Source organism: Heloderma suspectum, chromosome 5 (genome assembly GCF_057233095.1).
Source record: "Heloderma suspectum isolate Gila_16-S chromosome 5, 16-S_ref, whole genome shotgun sequence".
In the NCBI taxonomy this organism is placed as follows: Eukaryota; Metazoa; Chordata; class Lepidosauria; order Squamata; family Helodermatidae; genus Heloderma; species Heloderma suspectum.
This window is the reverse complement of record NC_139462.1, coordinates 23981671-23992763: the sequence shown is the minus strand read 5'-3', so window position 1 is coordinate 23992763 and position 11093 is coordinate 23981671.

Genomic DNA, 11093 nt, shown 5'->3' with positions numbered 1-11093 from the left:
TTCCTCTCACATGGCATTTCAATGAGGGGGAAGCTTTATATATCGTATTGTGAACCATATTGAGGCTGAAAGCAGAGTGAAAGTGTATTAAATAAACAAACAGTTTGTGCTTGAGCATCTAGGGCACGGATGGACAACTTGTGCAACTTCAGATGTTTCAGCCAACAACTCCCATCAGCACTAGCAAGCATAGCCAATGGTGAGGGATCATGGGAGTTGTAGGCCAAAACATCTGGAAGGCCACAAGTTGCCCACCCCTGTTTAAGGGCATCTTTCCTGAACATGGTTCCTTCCAGAAGTTTTGGACTACAACTCCCACCACCCCTGGCTAATGGCCATGTTGGCTGGGACTGATGGGACTTGTGGCTCAAACCATTTGGACATCCAAAACATTTGGACAAAAGAAAACCAATATGAATATTCAGCTTGACATTTAGTGAATGACAGGCACAACCCTGTGCATGAATACTCAGAAGTAAATCTCATTAAGTTCAATGGGACTTACTCCTAGGTATGTGTGTTTAGGATTGAAGCCTTAATCATGTCCATCAGAAAAGAGGTATAGAGGTTCTTTACTGTGAAAAGGAATTGATTTTAATGAACATATAGTTTTGGAGAGACTTGTTTTCTTGAGGTAGGGTGCTTCCAGATGATATTTTTATTGTCTAAATCACAGAATTTTTCATGGGATCCTGATGATGTCTCCTTCCATTGATAAATCTCTTGTTTTTTCCCACCTCTTCTTCCATCTTTTTTCTTACTGGAAAAAATCCATTAAGAAAGAAAAGAGAGGGTAGCTGCACAATGTCGTGTGGTTGAAAGCGCCAGGTGCCCTCAGTTCGGAAGCACCCATATTCAGTTCTACATAAAGTGCAGTAAAAAGCCTCACATGCTAATGGGAGCAACTCATAACAGCGTTACAACCATAATATTTAATCCGATGAGTTTCTGCCACAGGAGCATGAATCATAGGGTCACTTCACAAATTAGTTGTTTTAGGGGGAATCTAAGTTGCTCTGCAGTAAAAATGGAAAGGAAAAATGCTTTTGTGAACTCATGCATGATGATTGTACATGTCAGATGGTCAGTTTAGGTGCAGCTCCCTGTCAAAAGCAAAACATTCATCAAGTAATGTGTGAAGTTAAATAGGATTCATCTATTTAATATACTGAGTGCTAGAGAGGGAAGTGGTCTTACAACTGGTGAAGATCTTGACCTCAAAAAATAAAATTGATGAAAAAAGAGCTCTGGAACAAAATTATTAATTACTGAAAAATGACAGCTTATATAGAATCAAAGTATAGCTAATTTTTAAAAAAACTGAACAAAAGGGAAAGTTCCAGTTTTAGCGAATGCTGCCATTTTACCTCTTGATTATAGCTTTCATCTCTAATGTCTGAAGAATGTGAGTTCTGAGTGTGGGAAGTCATATTTCTGCTGATGAAAGCATAATTTTATGACCCCTTCCCCAGACACTCTGTGAAAAGTGCCTATTTTGCTGACTTCTATCAGTTATTTACATCCCTGCTTAAATGAATGGGATAATATGGGACATGCCAGATGTATCCAGACTTACAATTAAGTATGTGATGGAAGGAGCAATCCTACGGCCGCTAGACAGTGGCTAGATGGCCATAGGATATCTGGCTTGCGGAGAACTGACCTCCCCCCAATTCTGCGCTGCCTGAGAGGCAGCACGAAACAGCCCCATGCTCCACACTCGCAAGAGGAGTGTGGAGCAGCCGAAAAGGGGTGTTCCTGGAGGGCGTTCCAGGGCGGGGAGGGTGGAGAGGGCGGAAATGCCTGTATGACTCATCCAATGTGTCTTACAACAGCCTCCTTCCCCGCTCTGCCCTCCCGCGGCTAGACAGCCGCAATTGGCTGTCTAGCCACAAATGCAGGGCAGGAGAAGCGCGGAGGGAATGATCCCCTCCGTGCTTCTCCTGCCCTGCATTGGATAGGTGGTCACCTCCAAGTTCGGAGGCGGCCTCCTATCTGAATAGGATTGCACCCTTAGTAGCTATCACATATGGGTCCAATCCTAACCACAGCAAGAGATGTCTTGCCATATTTCCTCATGTTGCTCTATTGATTATGGCTCTAAATAATATTTTTTGTCCTTTCCTCCCTTTCCCCCCCTTTTTCCTTTTTAATTTTAATAATTATTCTTAAAGTTAGAAATCTAAATACCACCAGTGATGATACCGAACCCATTCCTTCCTGCTTTCTTTCCTGAGATACTTCACTGGCAAAGAAGCTTTACTTACCATCCTAGTGTCTGCTACATGTTCCATTTTTCTAGACTCAGGATGACTCCCAGAAACCTTTGCCACAGGAAAAAAAAAAAGAATATCAGGATTTAGAATGATACTTTTCAACTCCTAATACTCTCTCCACTGCATATCACTATCACATAATAAACATCTGGTGAGGAAAAGATTTGGTGGGTAGAATTTCTGTGTTATGAATGTTTAATTCCATGAGTTTGTTAGGTGAACATGCACAAGGTTGATGTGCTACTATGCTTGGGGAGAGTTATAATGAGCTAATTTCTGCAGTGTACTTGTGCTAGTAGAATTTTATCCTGTTTGCTATTGTTATGGCAGTTGTTCTTGGTAACTGTTATGATCACCTTAGCTTGTCCTGTGGGCAGCAGGAGCTATTTTTATTTTTAATTATAGTAATAATGGTAATTCTTGCTACCCCTCCACAGATGAAATGACCATACCCTTGGTTGTTGCAGGCTGTTCTGTGCATAGGAGTACTTGATTTGGTGACATGCATATAAACATGTACATCAGTTGGTTACTCAACACTTGGTGCCACACTGCTGAGTGAATAAACTGACTCCATCCGAAACATTAATGTTGAATATGTTACGTATAATAGAACCAATACAAGCATTTTGAAAATCTGTAATGATAAACTGGCTTGTGGAAAGGCCCAAATGCAGTGAAAGGATTCCCTTTTCTTTCTTTTTTACCTTTTGTTTATTTGTGTTATTGTTTTCATCTGAAGAAAGAGGATCCTGGAAACAAATATTGAAACACCAGTGGGTGGGAAATCACATTTCATCATTTCTGTTTGATGCTGGCTTTCCCATATTTAGTTCAGCGGGGTGGAAACTTGACATATCAGTTTAGCTGGTGCGTTGGCTTAGGCTTCTAGGGTAAAGTAAGTAGGGTTAACAGAAGGGAATGGCCAGAGGGGAACTGCAGCCACTGTTCCCTCCTCACCACCCAGCATTTGCTGCCTGAGGCACCTGCTTCACTCGGCCCAATGGTAGGGTTTGCCCTGCCTATATTAATTCAGTGGGGAGGAAACTTGACATATTGGTTTAGTTGGTGCAACTGCTTCAGCTTCTCAAGCAGGGGTGTAGAACCTCAGTCCTGGGGGACAAATCTGTGAGTGAACCGACCCTATTAAAATGAGTGAACTGACCCTATTAAAAACATTACTTTTCCAAGTGATAGCTACTGGTCCAGTCAAAGTACTGTGAAAAAAATGTACAATAAACTTAGTGGAAAGCCCCAAATGTTCTGAAAAATATGGGGATTTTTTTTTTAACCTTTTGTTCTTTCGTGTCATGGCTCACATCTGACGAACGAGAGCCCTGAAAACAAAATCAAGTAAGATTGTTTGAAAAGTCCTATGTTCTCTGTACAATGTTGTTACTTCCCATAGTAGGCCTGCTCATATTAGTTCAGCGGGGAGGAAACTTGAAATACCAGTTTAGTTGGTGCTGCTGCTTAAGCTTGTAGAGTAAATCAAATAGGATGAATCCCAGCATCCTTGCTCAACGTTTCAAGTCTCACTGCTAAATGAGTGAACTGACCCTACTAAAAACATTTCTATTCCAAGAGATATCTATTATAGGGCTAGTCAAAGCATGAATGCGATCATGAAAAATGGTACAATACTAATTGTACTTTAAACTGAATTAGTGGAAAGCCCGCAAAGTAGTGCAGGGTATCATTTTTACCTTTTGTTCATTGGTGACATGGCTCACATTTAAAGAACGAGAGCCCTGGAAACAGAAATCATATTGTAAGAAGTGTTTGAAAGGTCATATGTATCCTTTCTGTACTGGTTTAGCTAGAGTGATTGCTAGAGCTTCTAGGGTATGGCGACAAGGATCAATCTCAACTTCCTTAAAATGGAAAAAGAACCAAGATGACACTTATTGCATGCGTCATGTCTATCAGGTAATAGGTGTCCCAGAAGTTAGATATCTTCATACACCAGGGATGATAACTGCATCCTATAGATCAGGGGAGGTCCACATTGTCTCGTGGGTAATCAGATGGGGGCGGCACATTGGCAGTGAGCAGGGCCAAAGCCAGTGGTGGGTGAGGCCATAGCCAAAATAGCTGGGTCTCCCCTTTTTCTGCCACTCTCTTTTCTGTCTCTTTTTAGTAGTGTTTGAAAAGTAATATTTTATCCTTTCTGTTCAATGTTGTATTTCCTACAATAGTTCAATATTCAGGAAACTTGCTTTCCCAGCTTACTGTGTGTGCTTGAGGTTCTATGTTATCGACATTGGGAAGGAGAGTAGGGATCCCCAGGGAATCCCCACTGTTATCTCTGATCCTCTCCAGGGGGGATTCCTACAGGGGGCACTGCAGGCTGGACTGGGGAGCTGGATTAGGCCTATGGCCAGGAGTTCTACACCCCTTTACAGTGAGAATGATAAATGCCAGCACCCTTAACACAGAGAAAAAGAAGGACTGGGCAGTATCCAATGGTGTCATTCTGCAAACTCAAATACCGCTAATGGAGCTCTGCTGAAACTTTCCGTTGCACAAGCAGTTGCCCATTACATTTGCACAACTGGTTGTGCAAGCAGTTATGCAAGCAGTTCCACAACAGGTTGCACAAGTGGAATGTGCAATGGAACATTCCACTGTGCAAATGGAATGCGCAACTGGTTGCACAAGCAGAATGCACAACAGGTTGCACAATGGGTTGCACAAGAGTTAAGCGCAACTGGTTTCACAAGCATAATGCACAACCGCTTGCACAACCATGCTTGTAGAAATGTAACTTTAGTTGGATTGTCCTCACACATAATTCAGAACCTATTTTCCACTAGTGCAATGTCATTTGTGCTAATGGAATGATGCAGCCCAATATGTATTTGTCTAATTGACACTTATTGCATGAATCATGTCTATCTGAAAAGCAGTGAAAGGCTTTTTCTTAGCTGTATGAAGGAATTCACGTGTGTGAATGTAACATGTCAGAAATACTTGCTTTCTTGATATACTGACATCTACACAGTGTACCTGAAAAATAGCCACAGAACCAAACTAGACAGGGAATTAATCGCTCAAATTGGCAATTGTATGATTTTTTAAAACGAAGTCTATACCAGTCATGGGGCCCACTTGATCCAGATTGGGTAATGGCAGGGCAGGGGGAAGTTTAATTATTAGCCTTCACTGTGGCTTCAGTCCAGATCAGGGCTTCCCACAGCTGCTGTATTCATTGGGAGAAAAGCTCCCACATGGCGCCAACTGGAGCTTTCTTCCCAATGAAAATAGCAGGTGTGGGGGAGGGTTACCACGGACTGGTACTGCAGTGAGGCAAAGGATTAAAGTTGTCTTCCTGCTGCTGCAGTTCTAATCCAGTTTCGGGGATGGGGCGGAGGGGCTTCCCTGCTTTTTACTTAAAAATATTAAATGCATGCAGTTGCTAGTTCTGTGAACAACATGTCTAGTTTGGCAGTGAGTGTTTTTAAATAACACTACAAACGAAAGGGTTTAGTAATAGAACTTTCCCATCTGATCCTGTAAGCTTCTGTCCCAGGCGAGTGGCACATAGGGCAACTTTCCACATTATATGGTCTAGGTCTAAGCTACATATGATGCAGGAGATAATTTCTTAAAGCTTATAAGCAACCACAGGGCAAGGGAATGGGAATTTGCTCAGCCCAGTGGTGGTGTTGGAGCAGATATTTGACCCTTCTCCCCACTGAAATCCCCCCTCCAACTATGATTAACCCTAATGGGGAGAAAAGAGAGGTCCTTGTAAAGAGAGGTTCTCTTCCCTCCTGGCCCAGCAAGTTTACTGGCAGCTTCAGTGGGTGCAATTTCAATGGAAAAAACAACAACAGCAGGGGCAGATAGGGTTAAACACCAACTACCACAGTGTTATGAGACAATTCTTCCTACTTGCTGCAGTTGCTTTTCAGCTTCAAAAAAGACATTGGGAGATTCAGTCACAGAGGTCTTTGCACAACCATAGTTTGATCAGTTTGGACAAAATGGGAAAGCGTGGTTCTCTGTGAACCTCGAACTAAGAGAGAGAATGGGTGAATCTGAGTGGAGGAGGGATAAGGAGGAGCAGTGGTGAAATGATACATTTTGAGTTGCAGGCACCCATCATGACAGTCCCCATAGCCACGATCCCAAAGGAGAGTCCAAAAATTCAGGCAATGGTGTTGATCCATATCAGTAAGCCCATTCTAGCAGTTTTCATCCCCACCAGGAGCAGGTATTTTGTAAAGCTAATGAATCTTAATTGCCCATATGAGACCAAGCCATCCCAAAAGACTTTGCATTACAATAGGGAAAATATATTATTGTTGGGAAATTTCATCCCCACCCCACCCCTCCAACTGCAAGGATTGCAGTTGGAGCTTGCTCCAACTAAGCTCAGAGAGAACAGGGAACTCTGAGGAGGGTGGCAGATGATGCCAGCATCGCTGTGTGAAGGTTTGAGGCCTACAGAGACATAAAGAGACATCTAAAGAGAGCGAGAGAGCCAGTAAGAGCAGAGTCAGGGTGACCAGAGCCCGAAGAGGGAGCAGGAAGAAGCAGCCTGGAGAAGTCTAAGTACAGCCAGGGTAAAGGAACTTGCGTTTTGCAACTTTTCTCTTAATACCTCTTAATACTCAGCTCTATTGTGTAAATATCTTTAGTTGTGATTTGCTTGTTTTAAATTTACCAGTAAATTTAATGTGATGTGTTAAACCCAAGGTGTTTGGAATGTCAGTCACCCCACCTGTACAGCCTAAACCCCATGTTATTAGGAAGGGGATATTTAAAAGAAGGAATGTGGGACTCTTAAGGAGGCAAGAGATCAGGAGGTCCAGGTCATAAGGGGAACTCTGACCCCGTGCTAATAAAAGAAGCCTGGGCTATGTCCCTGTGCGGCCTGGCTCCACTACACTGCTGGGGAGGAGGCAGCACACAGGCTCAATGCTCATTCATGTAGTACCAATCCATAGGTTTGGCATGATGTCCTGAACCAGCCCTTCACAATACACAGCTGAATGAGTGAAGTGACTCGAGCAAAACATGACTTAGGGTTTTTTTTAGAATAATGTTGTTTTGTTCAGTTGATTTGTTGTATTTTGTGCTGTTATTTGTATTGTATGCTGCCTGGAATGGCTGGGTAGCTGGCCAGATGGGCGGCTAATAAATCTAATAAATAAGTAAGTAAGTAAGTAAGTAAGTAAGTAAATAAGTAAGTGTTGAAAGGAGTAAATATATTCTAAGGCTAGCCAAAGCATTTTGAAAATTTGTAACGATAAACGAAATTAGCGGAAAGTCCCAAATGTAGTGAATAGTACCCTTTTTATCTTAATAATGGATTTATTCTTTGCTGCTGGTTTTATTATGGTTTTATTCCGCACCCTTTTTATTTTGCTTTAACATTTTATTTTATTTATTTATTTATTTATTTATTTCTATACCGCCCAATAGCCAAAGCTCTCTGGGCAGTTCACAAAAATTAAAACCAAACAGCACACAGTAAAACAATTTAAAATATATAGAACATTAAAACCACAATATAACAATACAACCACAATAAAACCTAGCAGCAGTGCAGGAGTTTAAAACACAGATTTAAAACAGCAAAGCTAAAAATTTAGAAAGCTAAAATGCTAAAATGCCTGGGAAAATAAAAAGGTCTTCGTCTGGCGCTGAAAGGAATACAATGTAGGTGCCAGGCGAACCTCGTTTAAAGCAGTTTATATTGTATACTGCCCAGACAACTTCAGTTATTGAGCAGTTTAAAAGTACAGGAAAGAAAGAAAGACATTTTCTTCAGTGGTGTCCTTGCTTATGCCTGAAGAAAGAGGGTTCTAGAAATAAATAACAAACACTAGTGCGCAGGAAATCAGTTCATAATTTCTATTTGATGTTGTCTTTCCCGTAATAGTTCAATGGGGTGGAAAATTTACATACCAGTTCAGTTGGTGCTACTTCTTGAGCTTCTACAGCCCCTGGAGCTGGTGTTACTGCTTGAGCTTCTTGAGCTTTGTGAATAGGATGAATCTTAGCATCCTTAAAACATAGAAATAGAACCAATATGAGTATTCAACATGACACTTTGCATGAATCATGTCTGTCAGAAAAGAGAAGAGGAGGTTCTTTAATGTATGGAGGATTTCATGTTAATGAAAATAAAGTATCAAGATGATGTGCCTTCTGGATAAATTGACTGAATTCACACAACACGTGAACCCACACTCAGTGGTTGAATGTGGGTTGTTGTTGAACTATGAGTTGTTGTTGAACTGTGGGTGGTTTGTTGAGCCGTGGGTTAGCATGTTGTCTGAACCCAGGACATTTTCCACAGGATGACTTGTTAACCATGCAGTGTGGCTTATTTTTCTCGAACAAGCCACTTGAGAACCCATAGTTTGTTGTTGGGTTGTTCAGCGTGGTTAACAAGCCACCCTGTGGAAAATGGCCTGGGTTCAGATAACACTCTAACTCACAGTTCAACCAACAACCCACAGTTTAACAACAACCCACACTCAACCACTGAGTGTGGGTTCGTGTGTTGTGTGAACAGCCCCAGACACAACATGCTTTGTTTATGCTTTGGGACAGCACCATGATGATAATGTCACAATAGACCTTTTGCATCTGATCCCATGAGCTCTTCAGCCTCAAGTGCTTGTAGGGCAGCAGATTCACAAATTAGTTATTTTTAAGTGTACGTAGAAAAAGGAAAAATGTGAGTGAGGAAAAAAATGTTTTTTTCTAAACTCGAATATCATGAGTATCATCCACACAGAAGAAGGCCAGGATAGGTACAAGTTCCCTACCAAGTTTATGCTGTATTTGCTCTCATGCAACTTGTGAAGTTGCTCATAGGATTGGCCTATTAGCTATACTAAGTTCTAGATCAGCCTTTCCCTAAATGGCATTCCCCCAGATATGTTGGACTACAACTTCCATCATCCACAGCCAGCATGTTTCATTACTTTGGTCTGGAAAAAATAGGAATCTCTGGAAGAACAATATTAATATTCGAAGTGGTAACTAGAGCCAATCAAAGCATACTGAAAGCTGCTAATAATAACAGCCTGATAAAAGTTCCAAATTTACTGCCATTTTACCACTTCCTCATACATATCTCCCATATCCGATGAATGTGAGTTCTATAAACCAAGACTAAATACTAGCATGTGGGGGAAAGCTGTATTTCTGTTGATGAAAGTTTAATGAAATTTTGGACCAAAAACTTGTCCCATGAAAAGGGCTTCTAATTTTACTAATTGCTATCAGTTTTCTAAATTACCGCTTACGCTATCCTTTAAAGTCATGGAGGTACTACGGGAGATGCCATATGTGTTCTCACAATGTATGATGTAGTAACATAGCAGTTATCACATATGGAAGAGAGGATGCTGTCGTATACCGAGTCAGACCCAGTGGAAGCTGGTGGCTCTGATTTTGGTGGGGCTGTACATCTATGGGTTTCAGTCAGAACCAGCCAGAACTATTTAGGGCCTAAGGTTCAGCAGCTTGGACATCTCCTTTAGAGGTCTGGTTGTTTCTGACTGAAACCCAGAATGGATTTGCAGCCTCACCGAAATCGGAGCCACCAGCTGCCACTGGCCAGACCATTAGTCCATCATAAAATCAAATAGCATGGACAGTAAGAAACAGCACTGGATTATTTCTTTATCTCCTTGGCATTGTTATTGCTCAATGCCAGCTTCAGGTTTTGGTGGGCAATTAGTGAAGATGTCTTCAGTGGACACCTCACCCCCTGCCTCCCCTCCTGACCATAGTATGATCAGTTTGGACAAAATGGGAGACAATGATTTTCTGTGAACCTGGAACCAAGAGAGTCCATCCGTGTGTGCAAGTGGATTAGAGAGAGAAAGGAGGCAGCAAATGGGCTCAGCACTCATTCATGGAACACCAATCCATGGGGTTGGCATTATTTCTGAACCAGCCCTTCATGACTTGTAGGTGAATGAGTAGACGGACTCCAACAAAACATTAGTGTTTAAAGGGCTATATATAATAAGTCAGGCATGTTGAACCTCTTTCAGCCTGAAGGGCGAGTTAAGTTTCAGCTGTGTGGGGCTGAAGATAAAGAGGGTGGGGCCAAGGGCAAAATAGGGCTGGGTGGCAAAAACACAAAATATACCAGCATATTGTAGCTTCAAGCTTTTACTGCCAGTAACTAAGCCTTAGGAGAAGCATTCCAACCTTTTAGAACGGGGAAAAACTGCACAAAAGCCAGGAAACCACAAAATAATCAGGGGTTGGGGGAAAGGGGGTGGGGACAAGGGAAGTGGGCATGGCCATTTGGAGAACCCCTGGGATTGGGACCATGGGAGGACTACAGGCCTGAGTTACCCTACCCTTGCAATAAGGCTAGCCAAAGCATTTTGAAAATGTGTAATGATAAACTGAATTAGTGTAGTAAATAGTAGTATCCATTTTACCTTTTCTTCATTGGTGTCATAGCTTGCATCTGAAGAACGAGAGTTCTGAAGACAAATATCGAACACAAGTGTGTGGGAAATCATATTTCATAATTTCTGTGCAATGTTTTCTTTCTGATATTTTGTTCAGTGAGAAGAAAACGACATATCAGAGTAATTGCGACTGTGTGAGCTTCCTGGGTATGGCAAGTAGAAGAATTGTACTTACTCAACATCCTTACTCAACACTTTGTTCCTCACTGCCAAATGAGTGAACTACTAATCCCACCAAAAAACCCTAGTGTTCAAGATGATATCTATAATAGAGCTAATCACAACATTGTGAAAAATGTACAATAAACTAAATCAGTGGAAAGTTCCAAATGTTGTGGAAATATATGGGGATTTTAAA